This window comes from Pinus tabuliformis, chromosome 8, assembly GCF_031772625.1.
Source record: "Pinus tabuliformis cultivar Carrire ecotype Pingquan chromosome 8, CPIR1, whole genome shotgun sequence".
NCBI classification, from domain to species: Eukaryota; Viridiplantae; Streptophyta; class Pinopsida; order Pinales; family Pinaceae; genus Pinus; species Pinus tabuliformis.
Window position 1 is genome coordinate 152,783,507 of NC_142294.1, and position 21,241 is coordinate 152,804,747.

A 21,241-nucleotide genomic window follows, 5' to 3' on the forward strand; every position below is an offset into this window, starting at 1 on the left:
AGATTACGTGTTACCTATTTAAAATAGGTAAGGTAGAAATTTCAAATTTTATTTCATAAATTTCTCAGCGGAAGCTATGACCAGAATGGCTACAAAAATGGCAGCTATAAGCTCAACAAATATTTATTCAAAACTGACGCCGTGGAATAATGGCAGCTATAAGCTCAACAAATATTTATTCAAAACTGACGCCATGGAATAGAAGATCCTTGCTGAGCCACAGATACGTTCTGAGATATTGCTATCTGGTGCTTTCATGACTGCTGCCATTCTTGATTCCACTCGGAATAATGATGAATACGATTATATGAAGGGCGTCGAACGTCTGGCGGAGTCGGGAGCCTTGAATTCAGTGCTGATTAAATATGTGTTCCCACAGCATAGCCGGCCGCCAGCAGCAGAAATTGCAAAAGTATACCAATCATAGATGTGTCTGGCCTGGATAAAACCCCAGAGGAAAGACTGGAGATCAGGGTTGGAATTTGACGTTCTGCATTTAGCATTTCAAAACATATTTGATGGTTACCGAAAATTTTCCCACGTCAGGTTTACCGTGTCAGGTAAAGGAGCAACCCGTCAAAATGACGTCCAGTGTAGAATTGAAGTCGTTAAAATATATAGTAAGGTACATCTTTTACGATTGCAATTTCGTGAATTCTAAATAAGTTTGTCAGTTCATCTACAGGTAGTAAGAGCTTTGCAATAAATTTTGTCACGAAACCTACAATGATTACAGACACAGGAAATTAAACAGTGACCAGTGTATCTCAATATTACCGGCTAAAACTAGTACCTTTGGACAATGTCACATGATAAGGGGAACTAACCCATGGAAGCCTAAAGAGAAAACAATAAAAAATGTAACCCGTGAGTGAAATTGGTAATATAGAGCAAGAAAAGTGTGTTTCCTGAAAAATGCGAACAATGGCAAACTCATTTGCTTGGAGTTTTGGGAAGGAATTACAACAAAAGTGTTGGCATTCATGGTAACTGTAAAAATGGAGAAGATTGCTGCCAAGCTCGGACACCAAATTAAGATATTTTCCATGTTTTGTAATGCATCTCTCTCCCATATTAATTTTAAATTTAATGCATTCCCCCTCTCTTCTCAAACCACTGCTTTTGAGGATAAACCATTTATGGAGTCCATGTTTCTAATTCGTAGTTTGTTGCAAACCATTATACTTAAATTGAAATTGATTATCCTTTTGGGGATATTTCAAAGGGTTGATCTACTTTATGGGATAAAGGCCATTTATGGAGTCCATGTTTCTAATTCGTAGTTTGTTGCAAACCATTATACTTAAATTGAAATTGATTATCCTTTTGGGGATATTTCAAAGGGTTGATCTACTTTATGGGATAAAGGTCAATGACGATAGTAAGAACAATGATGAATATCAACATTCCTATTGGTAGATCTATCTATTACCGGGTATTTGCACTTTTGCGCTTTTCAAGGTTTTTTATATAATTTGTAAATTTTGACATGTTTATTCAAATTAAGAATTTGAACATATTTTCACATAAATTCATATATTTTGTATTCATACATTTTGTATTGTTCTCCGTGAAAATTTTAATTGTTTTTAAAGTTGCATGCGATTTAAAAATGGAATCTTAGATTGGTTTTAATTTTTATTTGTAAGAAATTTGAGTTTATTATTAGCGATCATGTTAGTTAAACTCGGTTAAATTAGGTATAATTATGAAGTGTATAGTAAGGATTTAATTTCAGTAATATTAGACTATTTTTAGTAATATAAATAAATCAAAGACTGAAATATATTTCTATTGTTAAGTTTTTTTCACTTTTTTAATTAAATTCATTAATTAGAAAAATGTCATATGAATGAGTGACTGTTAAAGAAGTTCTGGAGTCAATATTGACCCATGGTATTGTAACAATGTCTACTTATATATTAAGAATATCCATGATAAAGTGGGGGTGAATCTCCATGGTTAAAAATTTGTTACATGTTTTTTTTTAAATGTATATATATTTAATTTATATATTATTTTTTTTACCATTAATAATAACAATAATAAAGTTGTAATTTAATTAGTTTTTATGTTTTTTCTTTACTTTTAATTTTAACAACTTGAGATGTATCATGAAGTAAGTGTTTTGATGATTGTTATGGATTGATGTTTATCGCCATTTACTAGCCATTTAATTCATATAGCTATGCTAGTAATAAACATTTTAATGCAAGGTTGTAGAATTTCATAGTTACACTATTTTGAGTGGAAGCCATTTAACACCGCTTACATGTCATAACTATGATATGATGCAACTCATTTCACATGGTAGTGGTTCAAATTTCTAGTCGAATTCATTAGAGGTTGAAAATTTGATTTTAATTTTGAGTTGGTAATGGTTCAATTCTCAAGTTAGATGGATGAGATCGTTACAAGTGAATTTTGATTTGAATTTGACCACAAAGATACAAGGTACAAATTGAATTCATTGATCCATGTTTACACAATGGAGGTGAGTGGTATATGACGTGAAATTCAAAAGTGACGGTATAGATAGCAAAAAATAACTATAAATTTTTTGAATCCTTAAAAAATAGGAACATTGTTGGTTAAAGTTTAAATGTGTGGTTCCTAGTGAGAAATGCTTCCTAGAACTAGGATGAAGGGATAATTTCTAACATGCATGATTGAACCAAGGAAAGAATAATAGGACCTTGACTAATCATTGTTTCTTCATTAGAGGTTTTATTGGTCATAGCTTCTTCATTAAAGTTCTTGTTGAATTTTATGGCTAAGAAAGTACATTGAAACAATGACCAATAGGATGGGAAATCTATTCAATAAGAATATTAACTAATTTCTTATTCATTTTCCTTAGTTAAAAGTTCCTTCGTGACTTATGGTTCCTATGGTTATATTTTTTGTTGACTAAATTTCATTCATCAAATTTTTTATTGGTTGTAGTTTCTTTAACAAAGTTCCTATCTATTACATTTCTCCATCCTTTTCTTCGTTAAGGTTCTTAATCAAGAAATTCCTTAGAATTATGATCAACATGAATTTTAACCAACAGGACCCAACATCAATACGACAACTTAGATCAATTAGGGAACAAGACAATCATAGTTCATTGGTCGTAGTTCCCTGGTCAAAGTAATTATCTAGGAAAGTTCCTTCGAAGTATCACTAGCATGGCTTCTCATTAACAAGAACTCAAAAAGAAGGCATAGAGATATAAGCTTGGTCAAAGTTCTTCTTTGTCACAATCTCTTTTACTAATAGAAACACTTATCATCATTTGAACAAAAAGATTTTGTTAGACTTCTTCGCCAAGAACTCTGACTAGGAAACTATGAAGACAATGAACTTTAATGAAAAATAACTTTGTTTATTAGAGTTTTATTGGTCTTAATTCGAGGTCATGAAAATTCTTTTGAAATATAACTGATGGGAACTCTAACTTACATTAATGTTATTACTAGAGGATTAAATTTTAATTGTGTTTGTGAGAGATAGTTGAGATATTCTCTCAACTTATCATCCTAAGTATAGAATAACTTGGATCTCACAACAATTCAAAAACCCTGTATAAAATTATTGTATTTGTACCACTTTTAATATAGTATATCAAGCATGTAGAATTTTGTGATTATTTTATTTAGATCAGAGCAAGGTATCAGAGCACATATGTTAACTTAGGAAAAAACAAGGCACTCTCAGAGGGAGATTAATGAAAGTTGAGATGTAAGAGTAGTTGAAAGTGTTAGAATAATTTAATGGAGAAAGATATAGTTAGTTGTTTAAGGATAGGATTGAGACTCTAAGAATAGGTCTCAGATCCTAATATCCAGGGAGTGGTTCAAACCACCTGATTGTGAGAAAGCCTATATATACTAGGCTGTTCTCATGATTGTACACAATGTGTATGTGTGAAGTGCTTGGGCACTCTCCAGGTATCTTACCTAGAGAGCCACTTAATTAATAGAGTATCGATTTTTATCATGGTATCAGAGTTGCAGGAAGGAGAGCCATGTACATTGAGTTGAGGATCGCGACATCATCATTGTGGAGCTGAAGAGTAACTGAGCCATCGTCACAGGGATCCAAAAAGAGTAGTCGCGACGAGTCTCTTCCCCACTTCTCGCGTTTTTAATTTAACGCATTGTTGCAGGATTTTAGTGTGTTTCTATGTTGTTTGTCGCAGGAATCTGGTGTACATCTATGACTAGTCGCAGATCTGAGGAAAACAGTTGCGACCATCATGTTGCCTGCTTTTTTTAGAAGGCTGCGTGTACCTGGAAGCTGCGTGGAAAACATTGACTGTGTTTTGTTGAGGAAGGAGACTGTCATAGATGCGTGGTGGACAACTTGTGATTGATCATTGAAGAAGAGTGCACCTATAGCTGTGTAAAAGATGTGTCTGTGCAATCGTTTGGAGAGGCCATAGAGAGGAGGCCGGATCGCCGAAGGGAATAGCATAGGAGGTCGAATCACTGAAGGGAACAATAGAGGAGGCCGGATCACTAGCATAGCTGCGAGGAGAAGGTGTGGAGGCTGAGATTGCTCAAGGAAGCCGAGTAGGCCAAGGAAGAGGCCGGATCACTACCGATTGGCATAGGGTTGGTTGCAGACAGCCTGAGGGAGGGTGCAAGGAAGTTGTGAGAAAATAAAAATACCTGTGAGAGTATACATCATTCCTTGGCTCAGATTGAGGTTCTGCGAGGGAGCATCGTAGTTGTTTTTCCTTCCCCGAGTGACCAGATAATTATCCCCGTCTGGGGCCGATCATACCTCCTTGAGCCCTTTGTTTATCTCAGGGTTCATGATAACCCAGGTGTTGGCGGTCATTTTGGTAGCCGCTACTAGAGAACGATTTAAATGCAATGTGGAATGGATGATCTATATTAAAGTCAGTGGGTTTCTGACAGATTTTTATTTGCGTTTTTCTATGCTCTTTCTTGTTGAGGCGGTGGAAGGGAGATCGAGCGGATCAACTCATCATGAGCTAAGTTGAACAACCAGCGAGCAAATTTTGGAGCATGTGTGATGCAGGAGCATCTGGTTAACAGGATGAAGATGGAAATAAGGTTGATATGGATTCTGAAAAGGACAGAGAACACAACTCACTGGACGGACAGCGTGTCTGTCTTTATTTTTATTTATTGTTTTTGTTATTTTACTTTTCTGTTAAAAATGCCAAGAATAATGTAATGAACTCTAATTAGGAACATTAGTAATTAGTGAGAGTCATTTGTTTCCGAACAGTTATATTACTGTTGTAAATACAAGCAAAGGAAAACATGCCAGTTAAGAATAAGTTTCAAATACGAAATAACTATTGTAACTGACAACAAAACAACTAACAGCAGTTATCCAACTGTTCGAGGACAGTGATACAAAAGGAGGAAAAATAAGCCCAATAGGGGTTGGCCAGTGAAGAAGATAAGTAACAGAAATAAATATACTCATTTTTTTTAGTGCACATACAATTCCACGAGTGTCCTCAAATACTGTGAAAAGAAATTCAATGTTGTGTATTCCTTTGTTTTCTTTTATGGTACAAAAACATTGTTAACAGGTTCACTACAGACTCCGAACCAGAACAGAAGCCCAATAACCAAACAAAGAGCCACAACGACCAGCACAGGTCGCGCGGACATAGCGCTCAGGTGTATATACATTTAACAGGTATGCAAACAAAACCATACGAGTGGTTCCAGATTTATTTTCATATAGAATTCACAGGATAGAACATAGTCATTAAAAGTCTGTATCAGTATTCACATTCTCTGTTCAAAATAACTACAAAACCAACCGAGTTCGCAGACATGGGGAACTGACACGGTTGTAAACAAAAGCCCTCAATAAAGAGTTCGAGCCCATCTCCTGAGGTTACCACAGAACCTCACACCTAAGAAACCAACAGCAGACAACGACACAGAGCCAACGAAAACCATGCAGACCATACAAGAACCCAAACAAGCAGAGTTAAAACGACAAGGTGAAGCTACCCGTATACTGTTCAGGGTGGCCGGGAGTCCAAGTGTTCGGACCAACGAACAGCTCCACCTGCATAAGGGCAAACGAAGAAAGGGTCAGTCACCAACCACAACAAACGAAAACCAGAACGGAGAATCGGGAAGAAACTATTGAGGAAGTTTAACAAGGGCCATTACCTGATAGGCGAGCCGTAGCTGTAAATTCCGTAACCAGACGAGCCCCTGCTCACAGAGGAGCCGAGCCATTAGTCTCAAAACAAATAGCAGAAATAAAATCTAGCAAAGAACGGAAGCTTACCGGTTGAGTTGGCAAAGGGACGGGCAGAGCATGCCTCATGACCAGTCGAAGTTGGAAGCCGACGAACCCACGTCCACATTAACCTTACAACTCTCGCATAGATATAAACCCTTGTGAGATACGAGCAGACAGTGACCAGAATACACAGAGGCGAATATCAAAGCCGGATATACACTACAACGACAACGAAAACACATGCAAACGGAACCATAGTTCAAACCTTACCAGTGCTTCACCAAACAATCAATAGCATACAGGCCAAGACTTGGAATAGCAGAGACCACGACCGCAACCAAATGCACACCACACCGTCGACCGGGCAGGCAGAGTTCATACATTTCATCACAGAAAACACAGGAGTTACAAAGAATCGCCAGGAGCTCGCAGAGCTAAAGACCAGTGCAACAATGACCACCCAAGGAGCGCGAACGGAGTAAAACCCAAACCGAGGCGGGTTTCCAAGATCCCGAGGAGGGACAGATGTCCACCCAGCAAACCATCAAGGTACCCATGCCGTAACCCAAGGAGATTGAAAATCAAACAACATTTATTACCAAATCAATTACATTACTGTCCAGATCGTAAGTGCATTACACATCAGCTTTGGAACGGCGGGACCACGTGGGCTGGCCCCATCAATGTGGGAGCCCGTGTTGAAGGTCGAACACTTGCCCGAGAGGCCGCGTGGTGGAGGCCGTGTGTTGGAGGCTGCAAGAGCGTGGACACACGGAGGAGCTCGCGCAGTGCATTGGATGCCTGGAGGTCTGCTTCGAGCAGAGGCAGTGTGTTGGGTTTCAATCTGGGGAGTACGCTGCTGATCCATGGAAGAGATCTGCACAGCAAAAGAGTCATCCTGCTGTAGTGGCAGAGGTGGCAGAAGGCCGTGAATTTCCTAGTTCGGTTGTCAGCTAGCTGAGTATAGAAATCATAGCTGTCGATTTGGGCAGCAGAGATCGGACTACCGTGGAGAGCGATTGTTGTGTTAACTATTTTTTTATTAGTGTGAAGGTGAAGATTGCATCTCCTAGCTTTTCAAATATTTGGAATGGCGTGAGAGCTGCAGGGTGTTTCTTTCAGATTGAGCAGGATAATTGATCTGCGGTGGTGGAGTCAGCTAGCGTGGGTGTGGTTCAGTTGCAAAAGGATTGCCTTGAAGCGGATGAATGGATGGACTTCAGCACAAATACAAACCCATGACAGGAGTGTGAATTTGGAGATCTATCTTTTAAACAGTTCTTGTCATACTAGGTAGCACGGATCACTGCGTGGAGATCTTCTGCCTAGATTACCGTGTAGGAAGTGCAAGAAGTCAGTGTTATTTTTCTCTGTCCATACCATATGATCAGGTATATTGACATTAATGTTGGTCGCCAACTTCATCTATGACGATGTGAGCCTTTGGAGTCTTCAATTTCTTCTTTAATTTATGTTTTTTTATGTTCTGGGCATTGAGATAAAATTGAAAGAAAGAAAGGATTCTCCAGCTCATTGGAAGGGCACTACTCCAGGTGGACGTTGACCAATGAATTCTCTCCTTGATAAATTGTTGGAGGTTGAAAGGATTTTGGAGCGTGGAAGTCAATCGTTCGAGCTATGAGATTGTTGCCTTATCAGAAATTAGTAGTGCAGTGTGCAACGAACTATTCTTGGTTGAAGTGTTCTTGCAAGGGAGAAAATAGAAGAAGAAAATGGGTCTTCAATGTAAACTGAAAGAGTCCCAAAGAGAATTCAGGAGAAAACATCAACGGAGAAGTGCAAAATATTGTTTTGCAGAATTTTGTGATTTGTTTCAGGTTGATGGTAATGGACTAGCTGCTGATCAAGATGCAGATTTGGAATTTGGTGAGATTATTAAATGGTTAATGCCAGATTTACCATCTTTTTTAGGTATGAATTATGAAATATGGGCAAATGAAATAAAAACAGTACTATGGAAGGTAAATTTACTGGATTATGTTGAAGATGTTATTAAGGATAGTGGAGATGCATTAGCATTAAGTTTTATAACATCTGCAGTAGATGACAACATCATACTCAACATAATATATGAATATGGAGAGATTCTTAGTGAAAAATTCTTATGGGATATTTTAAAAATAAAATACTGTTTGAATGAGGAGAATGATGTTGAAGATATTCCCATATTTGATTGTGAAACTGAAGATGCAATGATAGCTGATGAATGTGTGTCTGTAAATGAAATTGGTGATGATGAAAACACATCCATTATTGTAGAACCTGAAATTTTTCCTGATGCAAAAATCAAGTTTGATGAGACTTATATACCTCATGATGAGTGGATCAATTTGATGATTGAAAAACATCTTATTGATAAATTTCTGTTTGGTGAGAAGGAAGGCATATCTTCACAAATAGATCAAATGCAGAAGATGCTTGCAGCAACATAACTGTGTGAAGAAGCTGAAGGTATACCAATGACAACAAAAAGGGATGAAGTAGGGAGAGATGGTGAAATGAAATCTCTCCTAAAGGAGCAAGAAGATGAGAGTAAATGTGGTCCTCTTTATAAATCTAACATTGTTTTTTGTGCAGATATTGGGAAGCAAGAAACGGCAACGACTTTTAAAGAAGAATTGAAGTTTCTTAAAGCATGGATGGAAACACCATGTCTTTATGAAGTCAATATAGAAGTTAAATCAATTAATGATGAAGACATCTTAGTTGACATTTAGATGGTTGACACCAGAAATAATGAGAGGGAAAATTCTCCTATCCAGCCTATCACAATCTTGAGAAGAGCGAAAATAAAAATTCAAGCTTTCCTTCATAGGGGAAGAAAGGCGAGGAAAGAAAAGATGAAGCCTCGACTCAAGATGAACAAGTATGGGCTCTACTGCAAGAAGACAAAAATGAAAACCTCTGTTACCAAGTTGTTTCATGTTTTAATTGTAAGCGTAGTTGAGACTGAGAGCAGTAGGCATATGTTCAGTGCTCTTTCTCTATTAAGGGGGAGTGTTAGAATTAATGGAGAAAGATATAGTTAGTTGTTTAAGGATAGGATTGAGACTCTAAGAATAGGTCTCAGATCCTAATATCTAGGGAGTGGTTCAAACCACTTGATTGTGAGAAAGCCTATATATACTAAGTTGTTTTCCTGATTGTACACAATGTGTATGTGTGAAGTGCTTGGGCACTCTCCAGGTATCTTACCTGGAGAGCCACTTAATTAATAGAATATCGATTTTTATTAGAAAGAGACATTCCAGGTACAAGGAGATCGGCATTCACAAATTTTCCTAGAACATAAAATGAAAGGTATGAAAAATGCAAAAACGCCATGAAATTTTCATTTGACAGGCAGAGGAGATCTGAAATTTCAAGCCTGCTGGAGATGATAAGCATCTTGGTCAGGCGTGTCAGGATTGGTTTTTTTTTAATGTTGTTTTAATCCGAAAATAAATCATTTTAAATTTTAAATAAAATTGACATATTAAGTGTGTTAGGTGTAAAATATTTAGAGTGCAGAATACAATATGTTGGTTTTCATTGTTTAAATTGTATTTTTAATGCTAAATAGAGTATATTTAAGAGAAAATAAAAATTTTAAACATAAAAATTTAGTTTTTTTCTATATATAAATATATATGAAGTTGATATTTATATAAATTAATTAACATAGATCTTCAAATAATTTATTTAAATCTCTTGTTGAAATATTTTTGAAAAATACAAGATTTTTTTTTTTAATTATAATAGACATTAAAGAGATAAGCAGTCAAACTTACACATCCCCTCATTTATAGTAAGCTATTTATAGCGAGTTGCAGAATAAACCTTTCAACTCAATTAATATGTAATCCAAATCAATTTTAATCCATAAAAAATATTAAAGTGAGACCCCTTCACGAATTCTGACTTAAAATTAATTTATATATTAATACAAATAAATTCTATGCCAGAACCATACAGAACCTTGCTATTATTTTATTTTGTGGCAATAGACAGCACCGTATTCTGGCCGTTGACACAATTAAATCGTCACTTAAATGCTGTTGAAATTGTAATCTTTACGCAATAAACTGTAAATTTGTTAGCTGCTGGACACAGAGCCCAATCCTCTTTGAAAAAAAATTTGAAAACCAAATAATAGTATCGGAGAAGTCAAAGCAAATTTGAGTAAGAGTTTTAGCGTAGCGTTCCCCTAATCATTTAGGGAGGTGGGATTAAAAAAAACAAAAAGGAATATTTCTGTCTGTGCGTCAGTTATTTATTTATTTTCTGGTAATAGCTACTTTTATGAACTATATTTACTTGTTTTTTCAGTAAGAAAAAAGCATGATTATATATTAATAGTTCGGAAATAGGAATTTCCAAACACATTAAAAAAGTCTCACCTCATAAAAGTTCCATTAGTGGAGATTCTTTTTCAGCTATCCATCCAAGTACTACCAAATACAAATATAAAAAGAGAAATAATAGTCCATAGTCCTTATACAGATCCAGAGTAATAAACTAGCATGATAAGGTTGTATGCAGTTCAGTGTCAAAGAGAAAATAGGAAGCATTCAGCTTGTCAACTGTTTTTTCTAGCTAGCTGTACATTGTGAAATAACAGCATGTCCATTCTTCTAGATGAATTGAAAGAAAAACAGTTATAAAACAAGTAGAGTTACAAAAAATTATACAAAAAAGAAGAAGGGATGAAGAAACTAATAATAGCATGTCCATTCTTCCAAATGAATTGAAAGCAAAACAGTTATAAGACAAGTAGAGTTACAAAAAAATATACAAAAAAGAGCGGGGGATGAAGAAACTAGCCAAGTAATGGGAAGTCTCCTATGTCTATGACTTTATGATCCAAGATAATTTCTAAGTGCATTTTTCCAGTGTTACCATTTAAGCCCCTCTTCGATAGTTCATCTACATCCATATTCTGTTCCCTGCCAATATGCTTGATAGTGGAGTTTCTGTGTTGATTCCATAGTAGTTCAATTCTCCTCAGCCAGCCATGTAATAATGGGTTGGTGATGTTTGCATTGCCCATTAATTGATCAATTATAATTTTTGAATCCCCATGGATATGAATAAGAGGGATATCAAGGAAATTAGTAAACCATAAGAGGCCCCATAAGGCCATTGCTTCAGCCTTTGTGTTAGTGCCCCTACCTCCATGCCATAATGTTCTATATGTCAGTGCCTCTGAGATGGCAAGCCAAAACCCGCAACCACATGTGTGTCGTTGAGTAGCACCATAAAAAAACCCACAGGGTATTCCATCTGAAGTTCAATCCTCTTTTGACGAGGTGTTTTGGAGCAAATTTCATTGGATGTATGCAGTGTGTGGCTGATTAAAACATTTTCAATGATCTTATAGAAATTTTCAGTGCAATTTTGAAAGATGCATCTGTTTCTCCACTTCCAAATTTCCCAAAAGAGAATAGGCGGAATGATTCTCCAGACAGACTTTTGAGAGCTCCACCACCGTAAACAATCTACAATACCTGCATGTTGAATGTATGAAAACCAATATATGAAGAAAGTATTTTCCATACTTGAATTGTATGTTGACATGTAAGGAAGATATGACTGTTATTTTCTGATTCCTCTTTGCAGATAGGACAGATGTCAGGTCCTTTCCATTGTCGCTTTTGCAAGTTTTCCCAAGTAAGATTTTTATTATGGAAAACCAACCAAGTAAATAGAATGATTTTGTTTGGGATATTAGTTTTCCAAAAAGAAAATAAAACATGTTTCTCAGTCAGTTGTGTATCCTCGGAACAGAGAGAGAGGTATATATCTGCAACTTTGATGTTATCATTCTTCATCTTCCCTGACCAGATAAATTTATCATAATTTCTAGCACGGAAATCCCGAGTTGTTTCATCCCAACAACAATGCAGTCCCATTCCAGGACCTAGTGCCCAGATAGACCCAATTCCTGCTCGTTCTTCCAGACTGGGTATGGACCCCTCCATAGTGAAATGGCTTGACACCAGAAGTATATGCCTCTTCTATTAAGAGAATTTAAGAGATGCTCCGGGATCATATCCATATTGCCAGCACCCAGAATGTGGTCGATGCCAATGAGAATGTTGTGGCCAAAGCCAATGTTCCAAGCCAGGTGTTGTAGGAAGATCTTAGTGACTTTTTTGAAACTGAGCAAAATAGCCAATCCATTTGAGACCCCAATGGAACCTCTTCGGAACCAGTATATAAAATCAAGATTCTTTAAGTATTTTTGTTTGATGACCAAACTCCATGTTCCTGTCCCAAAATACCTCTCCATAAAGACTTGATTAATAATGCCCATCCAAAACGACAAAGGTCAAGAACTCCCCATCCCCCCATGACCTTTGGTAGAGTGATCTTGGATAATTTAGACAAGTGAAATTTCTTATGTTCATGACTACCCCCCCAAATAAAATTAGCCATAACACGGTTGAGTGAGTGAATGATGGTAGCAGGAATATGATAAAGATGGGCCCAATATACCCCTAGTTGATTAAGGACTGCTTGTGTAAGGATGACACGGCCCTGAAGGGATAGATTCCTATATTCCCACCCAAAGATCTTCTTGAAAAATCTATCTATAAGCCATAGCCAATCAACATTCCTATATTTGCAGGGTTTGATATGGTATCCCAAGTACTTCATGCCATGACCCATCAACTCAACTTCAATTCCAAACAGATTTTTTATATATGCAATGATGTCCAATTCACAATTCCCATGATAAATAATAGATTTGTGAGCATTCATATACAGACCAGTAGCATTTGCAAATTTCCTGAAAATATGGAAAAGGCATAACCATGAAAAACGATTCAACATACCCATAATGAGCACATCATCGACAAAGAAACCATGTGATATGTTGATGTTGCAGCCCATCTTCAGAGCCTGGAAATGATCTCGTTCCACCGCTTTTGAAATATGCAGGCTCAAACCGTCCATAGCTAGGATAAATAACAACGGCGACAAAGAGCAGCCCTGTCTCAGACCACGCCTTGCCCGGAAGAAATTTGTGGGGTATCCATTAATGATCACAGAATAATCAACATTTATCACGCATGCCATAATCCATTCCACACATTTTAGATGTAGGCCTATTTTGAATAGGACCAGCCTGAGGTAACCCCAATCCAGGCAGTCAAAAGCCTTCTTCAGATCAACTTGCAGGATGGCAGCATTTAGATTTTTTGTATGTATCGAATGCAAGCATTCTTGTGCATTTGCAACGACATCATGTATTTTTTTTGCCCTGTAGAAACCCGTGTTGTTCAGGAGATATATGGCATGAAAGAGTACTTCGCAGATGCCCGACAATGGTTTTTGAGATAACTTTGTAGATAAGGTTGCACAGCGAAATTGGTCTGTAGTCCTCAAAACAGGTAGGAGGATATTGCTTCGGGATAAGGGAAATATAAGTAGATTTTATGTGATGGTGTACATTCCTAGTAAGTCTAGACTCCTCCACCATTTGCAGAAGTTCTTTTTTGAAAAGATCAAAGAAATGTGTGAACAACTCCACGGTCCACCCATCTGGTCCCGGACTTTTATCGCCCTTGAATGATTTAAGGACACTAAGTAATTCCTCCTTAGTGATGCTTCTGTATAGTGCATCATTTGATTCTTGGTCAAACATAGTTGGGTAGTGCTCAATCCCCCATATGAGATCTTCGACATCAATGTTTTCGCTGCGCTCATATGCCGCTTTGAAATGTGTGGTCACAGCTTTAGAGATTTCCTCCTGTGACTGGATATGATTTCCCTCAGCATCTTGAATCCCCCATATAGAATTTGTATTACGTCTATGGTTTGCATAACGATGGAATTTTTTGTATTTCTGTCTCCCTCTTTAATCCAGATAGCCCAGCTCTTAAGGCGCCAAGTGGCTTCTTCAAAGTCTAAGAGTCATTTCCTTTTTAATTCCAACTCCAGAATGTGTGAACGGGTAGCATCTGGAAGATTGTTCGTGGCCATCAATGGGAGGAGGAGGTCCAACTCACATTGAATATCCTTAATCTCTTTTTTCATGGATTGATTTTTTCTCTTCTGCCAGTTTTTCACTTCCCTGTGAAGAGTCTCCAGTTTGTCTAGTATATGATCCATAGGGGAGGATTCAATATCCCCCTTGCGGTGCCATGTATCCCTCACCAGAGTGTTAAATTCTGGATCATCCAGCCATGTTTTGTTGAATTTAAATGGCATACCCAGGCGCACCATCGACTTCTTCCAAACAAGTGTAATAGGTTTGTGATCTGATAAGAAATTGTTGATGATTTCCGTCTGCACATCTCCAAAGCGAGCAATCAACTGTTCATGCATTAAAAAACGATCCAGTCTCTTGGCAACATATGCCTCGCTTGCGCGTCCATTGTCCCAAGTGGGAGCCATTTCCTCCAGGCAAATGTCCACAAAGTTGTGTGCTAGAAGAGCATCACGAAACATCCTTGCCAAGGGGTCAATCCTTCTGGACCGTCCCCAAACTTCTTCCAAAGCAATGGTATAGTTTAAATCACCAGCAATGATGAGGGAGGCCAACTCCATTATACCAGAAGAAAACAAACGGTTCCAGAAAATAGTCCTATCTCTGTAAGGAGCATAGGTGTTCAAAATATGAATGCGACCGCCCATTCCTCAGACATGTCCTTCAAGGAGGATGCCCGTGAAACATCTGTATGCTTTAAAAATGACCCATCTAGGGTCCCAAATTGCCACTAAACCACCAGAGAGACCCACAGCTGTAGTAGCAGATATATGCCATTCCGGGAGCATTTTCCTGAAATATTGTACAACTTGTGGAACAGAGTGCATGGATTCTTGTAGAAGAATGATATAAGGGTGAAGAGAGGAGAAGAGACTCTTGAGGGCCTGATATTTCGGGGTAGCCCCCAAACCCCATATGTTTAATGATAGAATAAAATTCATGGAGACACCTGCTCAGGCAGTAGTGCTCTAAGGGCCTGTGAGGGGGGGATGTCAGCAATAGGCACATCAACCAAAAATCGGTCCATTGGGGAGGTAAGAGGATTAGGCCTAGGACGTCCTCTGAAATGCCGACTTCCACAATTTTTTTTTCAACCAGACAGTGATGTTACCAGCAGAAGTAGGGCTGATGTGGGGGGTAGGAGAGCCAAATGGCTTGTGGATGGTAAGGGTCTGCAAGTCCAATGATTTTCTATTGAGCAAAAAGTCTAGGTCACTGCCCACTGAGTTGGTAGGTGAGTCTAGTGGCGAGTTGGTCAGAGTGACACTTGTCCTAGGTCCCTTGTTCCGGTTAGCGAAAATGGAAGGTGACGAAGATGGAACGTACATGATTTGGGTGGTGGAGGGTAAGTCGTGGGATGGGAATGGAGCTGAGAAAGGTGGCGAGGCTTTTGGGCCAGGGTGGATTGTTCCCAGAGAGGGTTTACGAGAGTGTATTATTGGACTAGAGGGAGCTAGAAAATCAGACTTCAGTGAAGATAAAGGAGAGGAAGGAACTAGAATGGGTGATGAACCATTTAGAGAAGAGTCTAATGTATGAGAGCAGGGAGGATAGGAGCCAAGGGGAATACCTGAATGCTGACAAGTAGAAATTCCATGTCGAAAATTTTGTGCAGGCTGACCTCCCCCATGATGAGACTTCGAAAATGTGCCAGAGAAAGGCCTGCCATGTAATCGTCCTCCCGACCGACGTGGGCATTGTGCTAATAGATGTCCAGTGTGGTGGCAGAGTGAACACCGGAAAGGAACTCCCCAGAAGTCCAGTCTCTGAGATAGCTGAGTCTCACCCCAGAACAAATCTATATGGTCTGGAAAGCTGCCACAATATTCCTTTTCAATCAAGATCCAAGCCACCCGCTTGTCTCAATATTGATAAACATATTGTAGCTAAAAATTCCAATTCCAACCTAGTGGGGATGAAAACAGCACAATATGAGTATATAAAACATATAAGTATTTATTTGTATTAACATATAAATTAATTTTTATAAATATACATGCCACTTTGGCATTATTTCAATACTTTTAAAACTATGTCTGTTCACCAAATTAAGGAGAAATTAAGGAGATAATACAGGTTAATAATAAATTTTAAGAGATTTATTTTATAATATTTTTAATAGAAATGATGTAAATTATAATTTTATTTTAAAATATTATTATTATCAATTATCAAGTATTTATTATTAGCTGAGGGTTAGGGGTTTGGCTGGTTTGTGTTTGAGTATGATTTATGACCGTGAAGAAATAGATATAATTATCTTAAATAGATTAAATTATTATTATTATTATTATAAGTGTTTTTATTTTGAAATAGGTTTCTCAAAATTTTAATTTAGTTATCTATAATTATTAGGTTGAATATTTTGGAATATAATTAGTAGTACACACAAATTAATAAATTAAAGGTTGAGATATATCTCAAAAGTAGTTAAACTCTTTCTACCATTTTAATTATGAGTAGTTTTAAGTGCAACATTTTGGAGAGTTTTTGGCTTATTTTCCAATCTAATTTTTCTAGAATCTAGTAGGGATTCATTGAAATCACAAGTTTGACAGGTGAATTCTTCACAGTCGAAGTGCCCCCGAGGTTTTTGAGGGTGTTCAATCCATATATGTAGTCCAAAAAATGGTTTAAATAGCACAAACCAAGATTTGGCCACAATTTTTTTCATCGGATTCCAGCTAGAAATTTGTCGAAAACTCCAAAAAGTTGCACTTAAACACTACTCCTTTTAAGTAAATTAATTAACTAAAAAAATGTGGCATTCATAAGCCATGATATTGGCTCATGGTATTGTAACAAAATTCATTTATAGGTTAATAATCTCATGATGTTTTCTAATTCTTATCATGGATCGACCTTTACCATCCATATAATCTATATGAATGAATTATCGTTTCTCAGGGTGTGTCATGTACAAAAATATATTTATAAGTTAAGAATATTCATCGTAGTATCATGGTTTATCAATACCCCATGCCCAAAAAACCATGAGTGGCTGACACAATGAGATGTTATGCCCTCCAACTAGTTTCAAATCCCATGGGGGGGCATCTTTGGCCCCTTCTAATAATGCTCAAGGAATCATTTAGATTAAGGGAATGAGTTACCAATTCATCTTGGTAAAAATAAAATGAAAAAATTATACATATTTTATTTTAATTTAATTTTACAACATTTTTAAATTTGAATTTAAAATGGAAAAGACATAAGTACATACAAATCCCCATGTTGCCTCTTCCTCCGCTTCTCCACTTCTCCCCTCATTCCCTCTTGCTTTGATTCCATTAATTCTATCACCTTAAGTGTTGACCTTGACCTTTTTATCTTGGCAGTTGGTGTGTCCTTTGATCCTCGTGATCTCACCAATATTCCCCCTTTCATAAGCCCTCTCTGTCACCGACACGCATCTCCTCCTCCTCCCACACATAACCCCCTTCTCCACTTTGCTTATTTAATTTCGGTGCCCTCCTCTCCCTTTCTTGCTTCTCCCCGAACACCCTTCGCTTATCCTCGTTTTGTTATATCAACCTCCCCTTCCATCGTTCAATCTTATTTTTCCTCATCTTGATACCTCCCCCTCCCTTGTTCAACCTTCTTCTTCCTCATTTATCGATCCCTCCCACTTTTCTTCCACTATAACCATCACCGCCATTATTAATTCCTCATTTGATCCCTACATTACAATTAAAACCTCTCGAAATTCCCATGCTTCCCATTCTTGTAATATCTCTGCCTCCTTCTATTAATGTCCCCTCTTATCTTCAATTTAGTGGTTCCACTTTTGATCCATATAACCCTCATCATCCCTCCTACTCTTCTCACCCTCCTAAAGTTTATTATCCCTCTCCTCCTAGTATTCATGTTTTTCCCTCCACTGTAGTTAATCTATCTTCGGAAAATATTGACCATGCTACCTTGAAACTTTAAGAGAAAGGTTTCAATTTCGCAATCATCACTCATAACCTTCCATCTGAAGAAATAATTTGTGCAATTGAATCCATTACTCCTCATCTCTCACTGTATGATGCCAAAGAAATTAGACAAGAACATGGTTGATTCTTTGTTACTCCAAATTGCCCTAACTCAACATCCCCAAACACCAATCCTTAGCCCTCAAGAGCCTCAATAATAATCCCAATTTTCTTGTCCTTAAAGTTGATAAAGGAAATTTCGTTATGAACTCCTCAAATTATGATTCAAAAATGATTTAACTCCTTCCCTCATCCTCCTATAAGCCACCAAAAAAACCTCTTTCCTCCATTTTTAATGCCATAACTAAAGGTATGAAATCCTTTTCTCTCAATCCTTCCATTCAAAAGATTTTGATTCCCGTTAACCCTCGTATCCAAAGAACCTATTTTTTACCCAAAATCCAAGAAAAATATATTCCCTTGACACCCATTGTTAGTTCCATTGGTGGTCCTACCTATGCCCTATCCAATTACCTCGCTCAAAAGATCTGACCCTTCACTAGATAAACATCGTGATTCATTCAAGACTCCTATGATTTAATTAATAATACCAAACACCTTAATCTTGATGAGCAAGATATACTTGTCAATTTTTATTTTGTCTCCCTCTTTACCAAAATCCCCATCCATGAAGCCATTGATATCATTTCTAGTGTTGTTGACATTGATAGCCTTAACATTATCAAAATTTGCCTCTCGTTGACTTTATTTTCCTATAAAGGTGCTTGCTAGAAGGTACTGCGATGGGCTCATCCCTTTCCTTAGTGTTTGAAAACATTTTCATGGAATTCTTCAAGTCTTGTGGTTGACACCTTTGTTGGAAATGATGTGTGGTTGACACCTTTGTTGGAAATGATGTTTGGTTAAAACCTTTATTGTTTGGTCCCATGGAATCCCTACTTTACATGTCTTTCTTGAAAACCTTAATAAGATCTCCCCACATATTTAGTTCACCATGGAAATGGAAGTTGACAACTCCCTTCCCTTTCTTAACGTCCTCGTTTGCAATTTTGCTAAGAACTCTCCCTCCTATCAATTCTATCAGAAAATGACTCATATTCATAGATAACTCCATGCTCAATCACAACACTATCCTGCTCAAAAAACTATCATTCTCAAGACTTTAGTGATGTGCCATTTGCATCTTTGATCCCTAGCATTTTGAGAAATAACACCTTCTCCTAACCAAATCCCTGCAATCCAATTGTTATTCATCCTCCAAAATCAAAAAAGTGTTCCACTCTACCCTCCTTCCTAAACCTATAGCTAATCCTTCATCTCCTCCCTTAGCTAAAAGATCCCTCCCTTACACCTAAGGTGTCCCTAACCATATTTCCAAGATCCTAAGGAAATAAAAACATCCTAACCTCCTTCAAACCCCAAACTACCCATAACAAACTCTTTAGGTCTTCCAAAGACAAATTTGATCCCATGCTTGTCCCTGGTGTCTATGATATCTCTTTCTCTCGTGGGAAGTCTTACACAAGCCAAATACATAGATCATTTAACACTCGTATCAAGGGGCACATGGATGACAATATCCATAACTGAGTCTCCAAATTAGTAATTGACCAACACTCTTACAACAAGAAGCATCTCATTTTCTCTAAAAAAGTGAGAATTCTTGCTTCCGCTCCTTTCCACACTACTTGTTTAGTTAGAGTAGTCATCAAAATTGAAAACAACCCTAACAATTTTAACCAAAAAAATCATTTTAAGTTTAGCCAATTAACCAATCTCGACAACCCACCATCTATTGTCTTTCTCACAAACATCCCCACTTTATCCACCCCTAAATTATTCCTTACAACCTCCTCCTTTTTCTTTTCTTTTATAGCATTTCGTCTTTTCCTTTTATACTTTAAATTAGAATAATAATTATTATTAATAACCATTTTTATCTTTATTATTGTTATATTTTTTTCACAAAATAATTTGATTATTAGTAATAATATTAATATTTTAATAATAAAAATAGTTATTTTAATTATATCTACCTCTTTATATTAATATTTTAATAACAAGTAATTTGATCTTATAATTTAATTCTAATAATTAAAATTAGAATTATTGTAATATTAGAATTATAATTGATATTATAATATAATCCCAATAATTAAAATTATTGTAATATTACAATTGTAATTAATATTATAATACATTATAGTTTACATTTAATTGTTATATTATAATAAATAATTATTTATAATTATTATTATTTGGTATAGTTCTTTATAATGTTTCTTTCAACCAAATCTGGTATTAATAAATATTTATATTTATATTAATAATTATAATTATGAATGGTTATTGAATAAATTTAATATTAATATTAGTAGTTATAACACAAATAGTAATTATTTTATTTTATTCTTTTAATAATATTATTAGTGGGTTTTTTTCATAGCATTTTCTAGTTACTTTAAATCAAAATTTTTTACGAAATTTTAAAACTTTGAGTTTAAGTTGTTCGATCTATAGAATCTGAGGCTTCTAGGTTTTTTATAGTGTTGAATCTATTTATACATTCAAAAATGTATTTTAAACAACAAAAAAATAACAATTTTACTTGAGTTGAACAATTTAGTCATTTCGTTTATAAGCTACACTGCACCATATAATAATATTAGTTATTTTTATTCACCTTTTCATAATACCTATTATTATTCCTATGATTCATTTTATTATTAATATTTTATTAGTTGTTAATAATTTAAAATCTATAATTATATTTATTTTAACAATTATTAGTAGAAGTTGGGTCCTTGTCCTCTCCTCCTAGTTTTTTATATTTCTTTTTGGGATTTATTTTGTTTGTTTATTTATCTGTGTAGGTATTGGTGTCATTTTTATATTTTTTTGTTGGTTTATTCTTCATTAGATTTTATATTCTTGATCCTTTGTGTTTTCATAGATATTTTATCATCTTATTCGTTCTTAAACTCTTTTAGTAGTTTTGTTATTTGTTTAATGGGCCTCACCTTGTGTTTTATTGTTGACCTTGTTTTATTTATTGATTACTTTTTTAGTTACT

The 21,241-nt window shown here is 36.3% G+C and overlaps 1 pseudogene; it reads left to right on the plus strand.

Moving 5' to 3' along the window:
- The window catches only part of LOC149234583 (2-oxoglutarate-dependent dioxygenase 19-like), a 139,674-nt pseudogene that overhangs the window by 49,944 nt on the left and 68,489 nt on the right, over positions 1 to 21,241 (plus strand).